This window comes from Dermochelys coriacea, chromosome 3, assembly GCF_009764565.3.
Source record: "Dermochelys coriacea isolate rDerCor1 chromosome 3, rDerCor1.pri.v4, whole genome shotgun sequence".
NCBI classification, from domain to species: Eukaryota; Metazoa; Chordata; order Testudines; family Dermochelyidae; genus Dermochelys; species Dermochelys coriacea.
In genome coordinates, this window is record NC_050070.1 from 182668111 (window position 1) to 182687046 (window position 18936).

At 43.9% G+C, this 18936-nt stretch overlaps 1 protein-coding gene across 41 annotated transcripts in view; it reads left to right on the forward strand.

Moving 5' to 3' along the window:
* The window catches only part of NRXN1 (neurexin 1), a 1286326-nt gene that overhangs the window by 461444 nt on the left and 805946 nt on the right, over window positions 1-18936 (forward strand). The gene's annotated exons all lie outside the window — the stretch shown is intronic.

An 18936-nucleotide genomic window follows, 5' to 3' on the forward strand; every position in this document is an offset into this window, starting at 1 on the left:
AATATCATCAGCCATAAATCCATCACAAATGTCACATCATGATTTCTAGAGATGGGCAAAAATGAGAACCCCTGATCCAATCTCTTTGTATTTTGGCTGGGATACCAATATTTGAACCTGTCCCTTCAATCATAATCAAAGATAAGTGACCTATTTTCGTTTCTTGAGTGTATGTAAACCTTGTGAATACAGCTGACCTTATGAACAGTTCAATTCCTTCCATTGTATCTGGTTTCAAACCGTCATCTCAGCCTAATTTGGATCCAAACAATACTTTCTCTGTCTATCTCTAAAAATGTTATGATCTAGCTACTGTATTATTTAAAGACTTGTGTTTTGAACATATCTTTGCATTAGTTTCTTTTAACATTAAGCACAATTGTAAAGATATTTCCTAACTTAACCTCACAAGCTGTGATTCTCTAATGTCCTTCGATATTGTGAAAGGGAGTGAGGAGGGGTCATAAATACAAGCTTTTTATGGCAGATTTGCAGCTAGTTGCTATTGATCTTGGTTTAAAGGAAGCTTGTTGTGTGAAGTGAAATGATTTACTGCATTGATAAATTTCTGTGCACTACTGGAGGCTGCTAAGAGATGGTGAAATGGTATTCCAGGGTTATATTTTAGGAAGGACTCGAGGAGAGAGAGAATGTGACACAATGAAGTGCTCAGACTGTGGTATCTACAGGTTGTTTGTGGTGTTCTATATCCACTCTTTGTAGAGCCTAGAAACACTGATTCAGAATCATGTTTGGTAAAGTTCACTGCTCTTGAAAGAATTGTAATGATCTGTCAAAGTGTATCTAGGACTGTCAGGTCACAAGTTATGTGACCTTCAAGTGCGTGTCAGACAAAAGTATTAAATATTGCACTTAAAAAATCTGGTAAGATCCACTATTTTCTCTACTTGACTTCATTTGGCCACTGTATCTCCTCTTGGCTATGGCAACAAACTGTATTGTAACATGAACAGCAGCTTGGGACTCAAATTACCTCTTGGGTTTTGGTAGGATAGGGAATACAATGACAGCTTTGTAGAACCCAGTGGTTAAAAAGACAAAAGGGAGAGGACTTTCTGCACCAGCTGAGGAGGAGGGGGAGCTCTGGGGGAGATATACTTACCCAAGCCATGGAGAGAAGGGAGAGCTCCCTTCTGTTATGATCAGTGTAGTGACAGAGTTTTGCTCCCAACCACTTCCTCTTACTTTATCCCATAGTAAAATCTCAATAGCTCCACAAATCCTACATTGAAGATTCAGTAAAATTTGATTTTAAGACCTTACATTTTTTATCTATAAATGTCCTGAGTTTAGTTGAAGGAAGGCACTATGGGAAACAGCTGGATGCCTGTGGCAGACCCTACAGGAAGTGAGAGAGAAGCAAGGGGGAACACCTCTAGGCCCCTGCTGTCTGCGTGGGTCAGGGGAATAGCTTTGATGTGTTGTTTTGTAGTGGAAGAATAAAACTGTGTCCCGAAGGAAGAGCCTGAATAGACTTTGAGCATGGTGTTAGTCCTTCCTGGCTTTGAGACAGGCCAGCAGCCTACTCCATCTCTCTCCTCATGACATGCTGCCAGAGTTGTGGTCAATGGAGGCAGCTGAATTTGAGTCCTGTTGCTGGTATAAAAGAGAGGGGGTAGCTCTCAAGGCATCTCCATTGGGGACCACACCTTTGAAACTCTCTTCATCCCTTGGTCCATAAGAGCTCAAATTTGTTAGGATTTAAAGTGTGCCCTGAGGTTTATCTTTTCTCCATCCTGGAAGCTCTATCCCTCCATTGGAAGAGACAGAGGTCCTCTCAAAACAATAGAATTGTGACAGTGTAATTATATATCATAATGTGTACACAGAAGGGGACAAAATTAAGGTTGCACCGGTAACCTTAAATGTGGCATATCCTAATTTTTGAATGCTTGACTTTGCAACTTTAATGTTCTCTGTTAATGAAGTTTTTTTGTAAGTAACTTCTTAAGCTTAAAAGAAAACTTAAAAAGCAGAAACCCTGTCACGTGGAACCATATTGACGCTCACATAGATCATCAGCAGGACTACTGGAACCTTTAGGTCTAAGCACAGACCTCAACCCTTTGAGCACAGGAGTAGGTTGTTATCCTCTGCGTGGACAACACTTTGCTCCTAACCTTCACCAGTCTACTCTGTCATTCTTCTCTTTCTCACCTCTCTGCATTCTAATCAGGTGGTTTCTTCCTCCTCTTTCCTCCTGCCTAGCTGTCAGCAAGGGGACATCACAAGGGAGATAGTCTTCGTGGTCTCAGTTACAGTGCCCACAAATCAGAATGGTCCCAGTCAGCCGGGAGGAACATTTGCAGGGACAGTCCTGCAGACCTCATCTAGAGTTTGCTCAGCATGGTCTGTGGGGTGATGCATACTCAGTGCAATGTTTGAGGATACAGTATGCTCAGTGCAGATGAAATGTAAGGAGAATTTAACTACCAAGCTCCAACAAGCTTCTATGGAGCATGTGCACCTGGCAATTCCCTGAGACTTCTAACTTGGCCAAATTTGGGCAGATTTTCAGAGGGACAGCAAAAAGCACTTTTCCGATACTAGAGAGATCCCTTTGCCAAACTGCCAGACCGTGGTCCAAAGCAAAGGACTCTCTAGACCTTCTCAAAGAAACAGATATGGTTATAACATACAGATATATTTTGCTAATGTTAAATATATTATTCCCTACCCTCATTCTTGGAAATAGCAACATCACTGTTACTGATGCAACCCTTCACACTTCTCCCTGCTCCAAAACACTCGTGTACACAAAAAATACACCACACAGAGCATGAGGCAAAAACCTGGTTTGGAAAATTTCTGCCCAAATGGTTAAAGTTTGGCAAAGTTATAAGCAATGGAAAACAGGGTCTTACAATGGAAAGTCATAGGCAATCTTGGATAGCTATCACATCCAGCTACCCTGTTAGTTCACAAGATATCTGCCAGTAAAACAGTCACTGATCCCTCAAATTAGCACAGCTGTTAGGTCTTTGATACAAGATTTAGTGTCACAAGTCCCAGATCTCTGACCAGTGCAATTTTCAATCTCTACATTTAGAAACAATATTGGAGAGTCATTGAAAGTTGACATCATTAGGAAAGGCTTACACTACAACAGAGTCAAACATTAAAGCAATTTCAGTACTGCTTCAGATTTGCTAGTTGTCTGTTGTTAATTGTGCAAAGTCTTCACATAGTTGAAATTAAACTGTTTTTTAAATTTGTTACTGCAGTAACCACAGATGAGTATTTTAAAGGAGATATTATGGAGCAGGTTCAAAGCATATCTGTTTTCTCCAGCTACTTTATTGATTTAGACTTCAGCTTTGTACAGTCTCCACACTAAGGGACAGACATCCAAAACTCTGGGCACCATCAATATATGTTTGAAAATACAACGTAGATGATACAAAGTAAAAATTAACCTTATGTACACAATGTCATCACTGGTCAGGTGACCAACATGGCTTAAAGCCACTGCTGCATTTTCTCATTAGTCAAGTGTCACTCTCAACTGCTTCTGTCCTCTGTCATTTCCCTCTCAAAAAGATGGGCTTCACAGGGTGCCTAGAAGGTCAACAGCTCTGGCCTATATCAGATCTTTAAGGGCAGAACATTACAAAGGAAAGTGATCCTTATGGAGAATGCTCTGCCTGTAGTCCCCTTTTTATAACAAGGGGTATCGAGTTCAGAGAAGTCTGCTGATCAGTTGTGGTAGCTTGGCACAAGGAGAGACTCCATCCCTCAGGTCAGAAGATCTCAAGCCCTCTTGGACTTTTATAGATTAAAACCAACATGCAGCCTGTGGATATCATAGAGCACTGGTAATGTATGCTGCCCATCCATAGACACCACTTAGCGAGTGGGCTGCAGCATATTCCTCCCACTTACATGCCTGGTGTAGGTATAGCCCATGTAGAGCACATTAACATACACCATTCCTGAGGTGATGAAAGTATGGAGCACAGTCACAATCCCCTTGCAGATGGTAAAAAGCTATATTTGTAATTGCTGTCATGTAATCAAGTCATAGTAGAAAACAATCCAACGTAACCCCCAGATATTCAAGAGGACTGTCTCGATTGAGTGAAATGGAGACATAAAGCTGGATGTTATCCATAAGTGGCAAGCAACAGAAGCCCATGCCTTCTCACTAAACTTCCCAGCTGCTCTGTATACATGTCAACTGGAGGGGAGACAAGATAGAATCTTCTGGAATTAAAGACAACACTAGACTAAGGGCCCTGAGAAAGAAGGAGTAATCGCCACACCCTGCCCTGTGGAAAGGGTCAACAAGGAAAGATCAAAGCCACCTAAGAGCTTCAGCATCAACTGCCACTGCTGACTGTAAGAGAGTCAGCAAAATCAAATTGTCAGTAGTATCAAACACTGCTGAAAGAATAGACAATTTCAACATGGAATTTAGTTTTCATTGCAGGGTTATCATGATACCAGCACTGTTTCTGTGCCACCCCAAATCTGTAGCCAGACTGAAAATGGTCAAAGAAATCTGAGGCACTTAGGTGATACTTTCTCACCACAACTTTCTCTATCAAAAATGGAAGATTAAATACTGGCCAGTAATTAGTCATTGCCAGCACTGGGGGGGGGGGGGTGTTTTGTTTTTTTACTCAAAGGCTACAAGACAGCATCCTTAAGAGAACCAATACCTTGCTTTCCTGAAGAGAGGTACTGACAAGCTCACCCTATAATGGACTCAATACTTTCCTACAGGCTTTCACCAGCCAGGAGGGACACAGGTTCACAGAATAGGTTTTGGGACAAGGTCCTCCCAATACTTCCATATTTCAATGAGCAGTAGTGGCCTAAACTCAGCCAGAAAAGACCTAGCCTTTGTCTCCTTTTGTAACCATGAAAGCAAATACCTCAATCTAAATACACATAATTTTATGGTAAAATAATCAAAGTTTTTCTCACTGAGTGGGGCACAAATACGCCTGAGTGGAGTCAGATTGGGTTGATCAAGCACTCAGAACAAATGCTCTTACTGAGCTTTTGTAGATGCCACAATGGGGCAAAGAATATCATGTTTGCCTGCTGTACAGTTCAAGCATGTGGGATTAAAAATGATTTGAACCAGCTGATCATATTCAGCACCAGAGTTCTGCCCCTGCCCCTGAAGGCATTTTCCCTCACATTTCATCTTTTGTAAGTCATCTGTATACCAAGGTGAACTGTGACGATGAAGCCAACAAAAAGATCAGTTAGAGGCTACCTATCAAGGGTAGAAGACAAAATATTATTGTAGAATCCTACGAGATCATTAACATAGTGGTCTGTTGGAGGATCAGTCGTGTCCTTCCAGGTCTCCTGGTAATGCTGTAGATCCATTAGCCTACAAGATGAACAATCAAAACAGGCTATGTGTGCCACAACCTAAAAACATAAGATATAACAGTCAATACATGACATGGGATGGGGTGAAGAGACAGACTAATAATAATAATAATAATATGCACATTTCTTAGCCAATAAGAAGCAGTAATTGCATCTCACCACCTGCCTACCTATTAGTATGTTGCAGTTTATACTATGCATTATGGAGGAGGGTCTTGAAGGAGGATTCATAAATTTTAGGCAGAAGAGATTATTACATCATCAATCTGACCTCCTGTATTGCAGGCCATAGCAGTTCACCCTTTTAACCCTGTATTAAGTCCAGAAACTCAAGATAAGATTACGGCTTTACAGATTTTGACTGGGAGCTCTTCAGATTTGTAAGAAGAGACATGGGAGAAAGCATGTGAGTCCTTGTCAGCATAGCAGGCAATCAAGACTGCTTCATTTGTGCAATGCAGATTGTGAAGGTCTTTGGAAATAAATGCAACAAATTTGTGTTTGCGGAGAAAGATGGGAGCCAGCTGAGGGATTTAGGGAAAAATGACATATACTGATGAGGCAGGAAGATAATTTTAACAGCAGCAGGGTTCCATTTTTGGCAGACAATTTTGTTTGTATTAATGACTGTATGGTTTTGTACATGCAGTTTAGGCACCTAAGCACCTAATTTTGAAGCATAGTCGGATAATTGGATATGTAAATAATTTAAATTGTTGCTGTATTTATTTGCACTTGCCAATTGTGTGCATAAAAATGCAGGTTAATGAGGTTTCAAAATGTGGCCCTATATGTTAACATTTAAAAACCAAGTCCTTTGAGTTTGGCAAAGCTTAACTTTGTGCAGGATTTGAGGGAAGGGGGAAAAGGTGGCAAAAAGCCACACTTTCCCATCCCACCCACTTTCCTGTGTCTGTCTGGGCCCTGCTGTAAATCAGAGCAACCTCAGATTAGCTCTAATTTATTTCAAGCTGCAGTGGCCCACAAGGGACAATTGCTGGCACTGGGGATTAGCTAAAGTGTCTCAGTGCTCTCAACATGTCCCCTGTTGTATTAATTTAGGTGGGATATCGGGGTCTTGTGATGGAGCGTGTGCCCCAAACTGGCTCATAAGGGGTTAACAGAGCCCTACGGAAGCTGTGCAGGAGGCAGCCAATTAGAGAGGGGCTGTGAGGAGCAGCCAGTCAGGGCTGGGTTGGCCCACATAAGAAGAGCTGCAGAGCAGACCAGCTTCAGTCACTCTCTGGAGCTGGAGAAGGGAGGAGGACTGCCTTGCAGGCTGAAGGTAGCAAGTTCCCTAGACAGAGCAGTGCTGCAGGCAGAGACCTGGGGAGCTAAAGGCAGTTCCTGGAGGGCTGCAAGGATCTGCAGGCTGAGGCCCTGAGGCAAGGGCAAAGAGGGTGCTGGGGCATGGGGAAATGGCCATGGGAAACCTACTGAAGAGTCGGAGGGAGCGGTGCAAGCAGCGACCTTCTATAGTGTCCCTGGACTGGGACCTGGTGTAGTGGGCAGACCAGGTTCCACCGCCCCTTTCCTCACCATTAAGGAAGCAGCAAGAAAACTGGCTGCAGTTGCCACCAAAGGAAGTGACTGGACAGTGGACTGCAGTTCCCCTGGAATGGGGGGAGAACTGAGTGTGACACAGCCAGAAGTCTTTGTCCTGAAGAGGACACTGCAGTCCTTGGGGCAACATGGGTCCAGGAGCAGAGATGACAGCAGCTGAGACATCACCAGAAGAGGGAACAGAGCTAATTCCCAAGACAGCCAGTAGGAGGTGCCATGCTGGTGAGTCCCACCCCATCACATATGGTAGAGAATGTGGGCACATGGTCATCCTGATATAAGGGGAGGATAGAGGATGATGGAGACTACTTCCTGTTTCAGAGATTTGAGGGACATGGAACATGGAGACAATGGATTCAGGGTATAAAGAGGTCTTCTTTGCGGAGGGTTCTGGTGCATTCCTAGACTAGACTCCAGAGTCAATGCCCCTGTGGAAAAGTGCATTGCTGCCAAAGGTGCTCAAAACCCAATAGAGACAATGGGAGGCACAAGCGTACATGCAGGCCTATGTGACCTGGCTAGCAGAGCAGCAGCTGTACCAATTCAGGTCGCTGCGAGGGGGAGTCCATAAAAATCAAAGGGAGTGAAAGGGGAAGCCAAGTACCAAGACCAGGAGGTCTTGTTATGCCTGTGGGTGACAAGGGCACTGGAAAGCAGAGTGTCCCCATTGGGATGGATGACAGAGACCTCACCCAGAGAATGGGAAGAAAATAGAGCCCAGGAAAACACCCACCTGTGAGGAGAACAGGGAGGGGATGGGCAAGTTGGGCCTGTGAGCAAGAGGGGCACCAATGGAGGGAGTGCCCAGACCTGAGCTGTAAGTTCAAGGCTAGCCCCAGGAAAGGAGCTGAGCAAGGGAAGGACCATATGAGGCCCTTAGACAAAAGGGAGGCAAAGAGTTGGCTGTCAGTGCCATGAGGAGGTCTATATAAGAAGGTACTCCCCCCCCCCCCCAGGAGAAGGGGGGGTAGCAAAGAGATGTCTGGGAACCAGGCTAGATCAGAGACTGTCAAGAGGGATGTGGCAGCGATGACCATGGTCCTTGCAGAGAGCTCTCTCCCACATCCAGCAGGGGGAGGCAGGGACGTGGCTTTTTTTGCCTTGGTCTTCACAGACAAGGTCAGCTCCCTCCCAGTATGGGGAGGAGGTGAGCAGCCCTCAGTGATGAAAAAACAGGTTAAGGACTATTTAGAAAAGCTGGTCATACACAAGTCCTTGGGTCCAGATCTAATGCATCTGAGGGTATTGGCTGATGTGATTGCAAAGCCATTGTCCATTATCTTTGAAAACTCGTGGCAATCAGGGAGATCCCAGATGATTGGAAAAAGGCAAATATAGTGCCCAACTTTTAAAAAAAGGAAGAAGGAGAACCCAGGGAACTACAGACTGGTCAGCCTCACCTCAGTCCCTGGAAAAATCATGGAGCAGGTCCTCCAGGAAACCATTTTGAAGCACTTGGAGGAGAGGAAGGTGATCAGGAACAGTCAACATGGATTCACCAAGGGAAAGTCATGCCTGACCAACCTGATTGTCTTCTATGAGATAACTGGCTCTGTGGATATGGGGAAAGCAGTGGATGTGAAATATCTTGACTTTAACAAAGCTTTTGATATGGTCTCCCACAGTATTCTTTCCAGCAAGTTAAAGAAGTATGGATTGGATGAATGGACTATAAGATGTATAGAAAGCTGGTTAGATTGTCAGGCTCAATGGGTAGTGATCAATGACTCAATGTCTAGTTGGCAGCCAGTATCAAGTGGAGTTTCAAGTGATCGGTCTTGGAGCCGGCTTTGTTCAACATCTTTATTAATGATCTGGAGGATGGGATAGATTCCACCCTCAGCAAGTTCGTGGATGACACTAAGCTGGGGAGAGAGATAGAGATGCTGGAGGGTAGGGATAGGGTCCAGAGTGACCTAGACAAATTGAAGGATTGGGCCAAAGGAAATCTGATGAGGTTCAACAAGGACAAGTGCAGAGTCCTGCACTTAGGATAGAAGAATCCCATGCACCGCTACAGGCTGGGGACCGATTAGCTAAATGGAAGTTCTGCAGAAAAGGACCTGGGGATTATAGTGGACGAGAAGCTGTATATGAGTCAATAGTTGCCCTTGTTGCCAAGAAGGTCAATGACATATTGGGCTGCATTAGTCGGAACATTGCCAAGCAGATTGAGGGAAGTGATTATTCCCTTCTATTCAGCACTGGTGAGGCCACACCTGGAGTATTGCGTCCTATTTTGGTCCGCCCACTACAGAAAGGATGTGGACAAATTGGAGAGAGGCCAGCGGAGGGCAACAAAAATGATCAGGGGGCTAGGGCACATGACTTATGAGGAGAGGCTGAAGGAACTGAGCTTGTTTATTCTGCAGAAGAGAAGAGTGAGGTGGGATTTGATAGCAGCCTTCAACCCCTGAAGGAGGGTTCCAAAGAGGATGGAGCTTGGCTGATCTCAGTGGTGCAGTGGAGGAGGTCTAGATTGGATATTAGGAAACAGTATTTCACTAGCAGGGTGGTGAAGCACTGGAATGGGTTACCTAGGGAGGTGGTGAAATCTCCATCCTTAGAGATTTTTAAGGCCTGGCTTGACAAAGCTGTGGCTGGGATGATTTAGTTGTTGTTGGTCCTGCTTTGAGTAGGGAGTTGGACTAGATGACCTCCTGAGGTCTCTTCCAACCCTAATCTTCTATGATTCTATGATAAGATGACTGGGATGGAGAGGACTCAGACAGATAAGGGAACCCACACTGAAGCAGGACAGGATGCAGTAGGGACCCAGACTCTGGAGGAGGGAGGCAGATTGCACCTCCTAGCAGAGAACCTGAGGCAGAGGGACGTCCTGAGGGCACAGCTGTGTGAGAAGCAGGGACGATTATACACCCCCTGGGGTAGTCAGTCTTAAGGGGGAGGGTGTGTGATGGGGCATGTGCCGCAATCTGGCCCCTAACGAGTTAATAGAGCCCTAGGGAAGCTGCATAGGAGGCAGCCAATTAGAGAGGGGCTGCGAGGAACAGCCAATCAGGGCTGGGCTGGCCAATATAAGAAGAGCTGCAGAGCAGAGCAGCGCAGCTTCAGTCACTTCCTGGAGCTTGAGGAGCGAGAAGGGCCAGCTGCCTTGCAAGGTGAGGGTAGCAAACACCCTGGGCAGAACATTACTGCAGGCAGAGAGCTAGGGAACTAAAGGCAGCTCCTGGCGGGCTGCAAGGATTGGCAGGCTGAGGCTCTGAGGCAAGGGCAAAGAGGGTGCTGGGGTCACAGGGAAGTGGCCTAGGGAAACCTACTAAAGAGTTGGAGTGGGAGCTGTAAGCAGCGACCTTCTACAGGGTCTCTGGGCCAGGACCCAGATTAGTGACCGGGTTCCCCCCACCCCTTCCGTGCCACTGAGGAAGTAGCCAGACAACTGGCTGTGGCTGCTGCTGAAGGAAGTGGCTGGACAGTGGAGTACAGCTCCACCTCCCACTGGAAGCGGGGAGAACCAAGTGTGAGACTGCTGGAGTGCTGTGTCCTTGGGGTGACATGGATCCAGGAGCAGAAGTGAGAGCAGGCGAGACACCACCAGAAGAGGGCACAGAGCTCATTCCCAAGACAGCCAGTATGAGGTGTCACGGTGGTGAGTTCCACCCCGTCTCAAGCCCAGAGAGTCAAAAGTGTTAACAAGACCCTGTCACTGTCCAACGTTAAACAGGTTGGTATACAGAGATCTTAGACTGCTTAGTACAATGAGAAATATATCATTAAAACCTTTTCCGCATTTTATTCAAATACTGAAAAGGGAAAATAGTTCAAACATTTGAACTGTAAGCTATGTTAACAGGCTTTCATTTTAACAACATCCCTTGTTCCCTTCCCCTTCAGCTGGAGAGTTTTTAGAAGGAAACCTACCCCCTCCCATTTGACATTCTGTTATAAAGTATTAAAGATGGTAATAACTGTCCTTTTTGGGAAAAGAGAAGAAGTTAGTTGAGATGAGTGGAGCTGCTGTTATTGCTGCTATTATAGTTTGATGTCATTTCCTAGAAGACAAAATAAGACAAACTTGCATAAAAAGAAAAGGAAAAGAACAGAAACAAAAACAGAAAATGTAGCTTCTCTCTCTGGCACTGAGTTTTGTTTGCAAACTCACTGCTGGAGAAACACAAACACAACAGTCTTATCAGTCACTCTGAGAACTGGCAAACTTGTACCAGTATTGGGCTGTTCAGGGCATTGTTTTTAGTTGTCTCTTCCTGGTCACAGGCTTTTGGAAGTATTGCAAAATATGCAGGCTTGGCTGGTTAAGCCAGACTTTTATTGAAAAGGAAAAAGGAGAGGGACAGAAAGAGAAGAAATAAGATGGGGAAGGAAAAAGTCATGGTGGGGGAAGAGAGACAAAGTGTCACAACCCAGGTGATGTTTGGGGATCAGTTAGTAGAGGCAGTAATATCATCTCTCTTTGTCCCGCTCTGGTCAGAACATTTTAGCTTTAGGATGAAGAAGGTCCAGGGTCCCAGAAGGGTAGGGTGGCAGCTATGATGGTGAAGCTTGCTCCAATAACCAATTTTTCTCCCCAAATCTCTTTCTTTAAGATTCCCAAAGGAAGTAACGGACAGAATAGTTAGGCCTAATATCTGGCACACCAATTTTGTTTCACTGATTTCTGGTTCAACACTTCTCTTGTTTACAAGACATAATCTTAACATAGTCCTTGAATTATCTCAGTAGGCCTTTTTGTTTGTACTAATTCAATCTTTGTCTTCCCTTTGCAACTTTTCCCATCAACATTTATTATTATAGGTTAGTGTAATCACACTTTATGAACTTCACTCACTTTTTAGCATTGCGCTTAGGGTAAGTGTATACACCCCAATTATCATAGCCCTTCTGTGCAGCAAGGGATGGGATATGATCAGCTACACCAACACAACCCTTAAGGATTCCCCCTATAATTTGGGAACAAGTTAGTTTTGTGCTTCCAGATCAGAAAAGTAGATTAATGGAGACCAGGATTGGGCCATAAATATTTAAGGGTAAAACATGATCTGCTTATTTTACTAGTTTTCTCCTTCTTGCCTCTACTTAGATATACGTATATGTATATATAGTGATACATATATAGTACATGCACAGCCGAAAGACAAACATGTGTACAGAGGGTAAAAAAGGACTTGTTTCTGCCTATGTAAACTACCTCTTTCACCACTGCTGCTTAATGCTAAAAGCTAGTAGCATACGCCAAATACTTTCTCTGCTTACATATTATATGTTTGGCTTTCTTCTTTCCTGCCACATTGGCAAGGGAAGAGACTTAGACTCAGGTTTCAATTTTCCAAAGTTAATTGGGTCACATTTTCAAAATTGACTGAAAGTCAATGTGTCTGAGGCTCTTTTCGGTGGGGCTTAGGTTCCTAAAGATGCAGATAGGAGCCTAGTATGGTTTTCAAAAGTGCCAACACAGGTTAGCTTAACCTGCCTAGGTTAAAAGCCTGCCCATTTTCTTTTGAAAATCCCATTAGGTGCTTAAATATCTTTGAAAATCTGACTCTAAGGCCTGGTCTACACGGAGGGAGAGGGGGAGGAGGGGAGGAATCAATCTAAGTTACGCAACTTCAGCTACGTGAATAATGTAGCTGAAGTCAATGTACTTAGATCTACTCACCGCGGTGTCTTCGCTGCAGTGAGTCGACTGCTGCTGTTCCCCTGTTGACTCTGCCTGTGCCTCTCATGGTGCTCGAGTACAGGAGTTGACAGGAGAGTGCTTGGGGGTCGATCTATCGCGTCTAGAATAGGATCGATCGCTGCCCGCTGATCTGGTAGGTAGTATAGTCATACCCTTATGATGCTAAGTTGCAATGAAGGAGGGCCTAAGACACATTGGCTTTTAGTCACTTTTGAAAATCTGACTCAGGCTCCTAAGTAACTTTGGCACTTTGGAAAATTTTACCCTCAATCTCCTAAGAAATCAAACAATAAAACTATTTCATTTCTCTTTTGAAAGCTGTTTGTTTGTGATTTCCAATATCTATACAATTGCCCTCAGCTTTCAAACCTAAACAATAACAAAGTAGTAAGGATTTTCAATTCAGCTACCTTAATTCAGAGATGATTACTGAATGACAGCAATTGGCAATGATATCGAACAAATGTGGGTAGGAGAAGGGAGTCTCCGATTTTTTTTTTCTTAAAAAGGGGACTTATTTGTGCTAAATGCTCTTTGTGCAGCTGCGTTCTCAGCTGTACTTAGTGGAATTGCATGAGGTTTACACCTGTACAATGACCTCATATTTCATCTTTCTTTTGAAATGCACAAGTTTTTAGTGAGATTGCACATTTCCATGCTGTTTCAGGTGTGTGCATGCCCAATGTTCCAGGGTCTGAGATTTTTCTCTTATCTTTACCCTTCAGGGCAGTGCAAGTGCCCTCTGCTGCCTCATGCTACAGTATGATTTTATAAAGGGCTGAGCTGACCAAACCCCCTCACTTCCAGTCTCTAAGCCACAAGTACTCCTTTTCTTTCTTACCACCTGTGATTGGTAGTCGGCACTTTCTTTTTCTCTTTACAGAGAAATTTGCTTTGTTTATTGTAAGTAGTTGGTGGCATTCACTTGATTGGTTCTGATCATTGGTACCAGTTCCTTCTCCAGTGCTGAGAGAGAAGCACAAGAGGGCAGATTCATCAAAGGAGCCTAGACTTAATTCTGCTAGGCGATCCCTAGTATCATCCACTAGCTCTGGAGGACAGGGAAGGGCATCCTCTATGGAAAGATGCTTCCCTGGTACCAACCAAATCTCATCAGGATCATCAGTTCTGGCACTGGTGCCTCAGTCATTGAGACTGACCCCTACTAGAGTACAGACTACTTCCATGCAACAACAGCACCAGGAAAATCTCATGGTATGGACAATGCTGAGGGCCTATGCAGCACACAAGACTTGTTCTACCTCTCTGCACTGAGCTCCCTGATGATACAGGAGTTAAGCCGGCTGGTACCGAAGGATCCTCAGGCCCCAGCTGTGCACTTACCTTGCAGCAAGGATTAATCCTCGGTACTGTGGGGGGCTAGATCTTTGAAACTTTTGATACTTTCACAGCCTGTGCAGTCCAGGGCAAACCCAGCATGATATCCTTGGTACTAATCTCTCTGGAGCAATGGCCTAGGACCTTGGGGGTGTCTGTCAGGTGACAGAGGGTCCTCCTCAGAGTCTGAGGTAGGCTCTTGTGCCCCTTGTTCTCAGAATAGAAGGCAGCACTCCCCTTCCCCTTCATCAAGTGAGTTCCAGTACAGATATCCACCTGATATCCAGAAATAACCTAGAGACAGAGACCTTTGGAGCAGTCATCGGTGGGGTCCTATGCTGTACCCATTACCCTACTGGAACCTGTAGGGGCCATGCCTCCCGCTTCCAGGTCCTCCGAAGTTCTTCAAACTTTAAGACTTCCTTGCAAACAACATTCTAGCACATGGGAGGAGGTCCAGGAGGTTATTGTAATTCTGAGCAAGACCCTGAAGTCCTGTAGGCTTTAGAATTCCCAACCATTATGCTGCAGGAGGATCAGCCGCAGCCTCCTTTGCATTCTTTCTGTTCATTGCCTGAGGAGATTGTAGGTTCCAGAGGATTCCTCACCTGTCCAAGATGACTTCAGGGTATCAAGACCTTTTAAAGAGAATTGACACCTCTCTTGATATTCCTGTTGAGGTGGTCCAGGAGAGTTACTACAGACTGGTAGACATTCTGGGTTTGGCAGGGCCTTCTACAGTGGCTCTATTATCAATAAGAAAAGGAGTACTTGTGGCACCTTAGAGACTAACAAATTTATTAGAGCATAAGCTTTCGTGAGCTACAGCTCACTACAGACTAACACGGCTGCTACTATGAAACCTGTCTATTATCAATGACGCCATAGTAGAACTGGCAAAATCCTTGCAGCAAATGCCTTCCACTCTGCCTCCCCTAGGTAAGAGAAATAAGATCAGGTTCCATGTCGCTCGTCAAGGACATTTTTATACCCATCCTTTGCCAGGCTCCTTAATAGTCTCAGCAATGAATCAGAGTGCCTCAAACTCAGCCTGATTATGGACAATATGCTGAAGTTCTTAGACAAGTTGCCAGAGGATGCCAGGCAGGAATTCCAGAAACTGTTGGACAAGAGCAAGTTGGTGGCTCACACCTCTCTGCAAGCATGTTTGGGTGGCATGAATTCAACAAACAGAAGGCTGGCATCTGCAATATCTATGTGCTGATATTCGTGGCTTCAATCCTCAGGTCTACTACAGGAGCTCAAGCAAACAATCCAGGATGTCCCCTGCAAAGATCTTACAGTCTTATCACAGAAGATGAACCTTTGAGACTGTTGCAGTTGTTGAGAATTTATACACCTTTCCTTAAAAGAAAGCCATTCCACACTCAGACTTTACAGAGATACCTGCCTTTCTCATTGAGGCAGCCTGACCAATATAGGTCAGTTTTCTTCTTCGATGAGTTCTTCCAGATGGGAAATCCCAAACACTTTGCCTTGTGGAGGATAGAATATCAGTGTGACGGGTTCACTCACAGAGCCCCCCTTGGGATTGTCACCTGATGTGCTGAAATTACCTCTGAGCCTGTTTTCCCTGATGGCTTGGGACTCCTGAACCTACCTTGATGAGCCAGACACATTAGTCTGCTGCAACACAGACCCAGGTCTGGTCCACACCCCCAAAGCTGCAGACTTTAACCAAAAACTTCTCAGCAAGTACTCCAGCAAGTGTCTCCAGCACCCAACTCCCAATGGGATCCAAACCCCAAATAAATCCGTTTTACTCTGTATAAATCTTATTCAGAGTAAACTCATAAAGTGTCCACCCTCTATATTACTGATAGAGATTATATGCACAGCTGTTTGCTCCCCCAGGTATTAATCACTTACTCTGGGTTAATTAATAAACAAGTGATTTTATTAAGTATAAAAAGTAGGATTTAAGTGGTTTCAAGTAATAACAGACAGTACAAAGTAAGTTACCAAGCAAAATAAAACAAAACACACAAGTCTAAGCCTAATACATTTAAAAAACTGAATACAGGTAAATCTCACCCTCAGAGATGTTCCAATAAGCTTCTTTTGGAGACTAGACTCCTTCTTAGCCTGGGCCCAATCCTTTCCCCTGGTACAGTTCTTGTTAGTTCCAGCTCATGTGGTAACTAGGGGTTTTCTCATGATTGCTGCCCCCTTAGTTCTGTTCCACCCCCTTTTATAGGTTTGACACAAGGCGGGAATCCTTTGTCTCTCTCTGGGTTCTCACCCTTTGTTCTAAATGGAAAAGCACCAGTTGATGCTTAAGATTGCTTCCAGTATCATGTGACATGTTCACATGATCTGTGAGACTTCATTACTCACTGGCTGGCACATATGTATACTGGAAGGCTTACAAGTAAACAGAGCCATTTACCACCAATTGTCCTAGTTAATGGGAGCCATCAAGATTCCAAACCACTATTAATGGCCCACACTTTGCATAGTTAAATAGGACTTCAGAGAAATACTTCATATTTCTAGCTTCAGATACGAGAATGATACATTCATACAAATAGGATGAACACACTCAGTATATTATAAGCTTTGTAATGATACCTTACAAGAGACCGTTTACATGAAGCATATTCCAGTTCCATTATATTTACATTCACAAGCATATTTCCATAAACATATGGAGTGCAACGTCACAATCAGATCATGATATACAATTTTCTCCCTCCCCTTATATGCTTGGTTCCATATTACCACTGTCCTATATACTGTGGACCAAGATTATACCATGCAGTTTATTTCCATTCCCCATCCCAACCTCCTTCCGTATCAGTCTTCAGGAATCACTCTCACTAGGATGCAAAAGGAAAAGGAGAACTTGTGGCACCTCAGAGACTAACAAATTTATTTGAGCATAAGCTTTCGTGAGCTACAGCTCACTTCATCGGATGCATGCAGGGGAAAATACAGTGGGGAGATTTTATATATACAGAGAACATGAAACAATGGGTGTTACCATACACACTGTAACAAGAGTGATCAGGTAAGGTGAACTTTTACCAGCAGGAGAGCGGCAGGGGTGGGCATGGGGTTGGGGTGGGATGGGGAAACTTTTTTAGTGATAGTCAAGGTGGGCTATTTCCAGCAGTTGACAAGAACGTGTGAGGAACAGTGTGTGGGGGGGAAATAAACATGGGGAAATAGTTTTACTTTGTGTAATGACCCATCCACTTCCAGTCTTTATTCAAACGTAATTTAATGGTGTCCAGTTTGCAAATTAATTCCAATTCACCAGTTTCTCGTTGGAGTCTGTTTTTTGAAGTTTTTTTGTTGAAGAATTGCCACTTTTAGGTCTGTAATCAAATGACCAAAAAGATTGAAGTTTTCTCCAACTGGTTTTTGAATGTTATAATTTGTTGGAGTCTGTTTTTGAGTGGCCTGTCTCCCAAGATCTGTGAGCAATGGGTCGTCCTTCAGGATAGGTTGTAGATCCTTGATGATGCATTGGAGAGGTTTTAGTTGGGGGCTGAAGGTGACGGCGAGTGGCGTTCTGTTATTTTCTTTGTTGGGCCTGTCCTATAGTACGTAACTTTTGGGTACTCTTCTGGTTCTCTCAATGTGTTTCTGCACTTCAGCAGGTGGGTATTGTAGTTGTAAGAACACTTGATAGAGATCTTGTAGGTGTTTGTCTCTGTCTTAGGGGGTTGGAGCAAATGTGGTTGTATTGTAGAGCTTGGCTGTAGACAATGGATCATGTGGTGTGGTCTAGATTAAAACTGGAGGCATGTAGGTAAGTATAGCGGTAAGTAGGTTTCCGGTATAGGGTGGTGTTTATGTAACAGAACGCCACTAGTCATCACCTTCAGCCCTCAACTAAAACCTCTCCAACACATCATCAAGGATCTACAAACTATCCTGAAGGACGACCCATCACTCTCACAGATCTTGGGAGACAGGCCAGTCCTTGCTTACAGACAGCCCCCCAACCTGAAGCAAATACTCACCAGCAACCACACACCACACAACAGAACCACTAACCCAGGAACCTGTCCTTGCAACAAAGTCCTTTGCCAACTGTGTCCACATATCTATTCAGGGACACCATCAAAGGGCCTAATCACATCAGCCACACTATCAGAAGCTCTTCATCTGTGCATCTACCAATGTGATATATGCCATCATGTGCCAGCAATGCCCCTCTGCCATGTACATTGGCCAAACTGGACAGTCTCAACGTAAAAGAATAAATGGACACAAATCAGATGTCAAGAATTATAACATTCAAAAACCAGTCGGAGAACACTTCAATCTCTCTGGTCACTCAATTACAGACCTAAAAATGGCAGTTCTTCAACAAAAAAAACTTCAAAAACAGACTTCAATGAGAGACTGGTGAATTGGAATTAATTTGCAAACTGGACACCATTAAATTGGCTTGAATAAAGACTGGGAGTGGATGGGTCATTATACAACGTAAAACTATTTCCCCATGTTTATTTCCCCCCCACCCTCTACTGTTCCTCACACGTTCTTGTCAACTGCTGGAAATGGCCCAGCTTGATTATCACTACAAAAGGTTTTTTGTAAGTTCAACTTGCATGATAAAGAGTTTGCACTACAGTACGTATGTTAGGGGAATTAAAAAATATCTTTTTAAAATTTTTTTACAGTGCAAATACTTGTAATCAAAAATAAATATAAAGTGAGCACTGTATACTTTGTATTCTGTGTTGTAATTGAAATTAATATTTGAAAATGTAGAAATATCCACAATATTTAAATAAATGGTATTCTATTGTTTAACAGTGTGATTAATGCCGAATAATTTTTTTAATTGCACGATTAGTCGCGATTAACTTTTTTAATCGCTTGACAGTGCTAATAAATAAGGTTTCACATGGTCACCCAGGCCTCCATCATTCCTTCCCTGGATCCTGGCAACTGGTACACTGCCCTCCGTTTGAAGGAAGCATATTTCCATGTTTCAGAGTAGCAGCCGTGTTAGTCTGTATTCGCAAAAA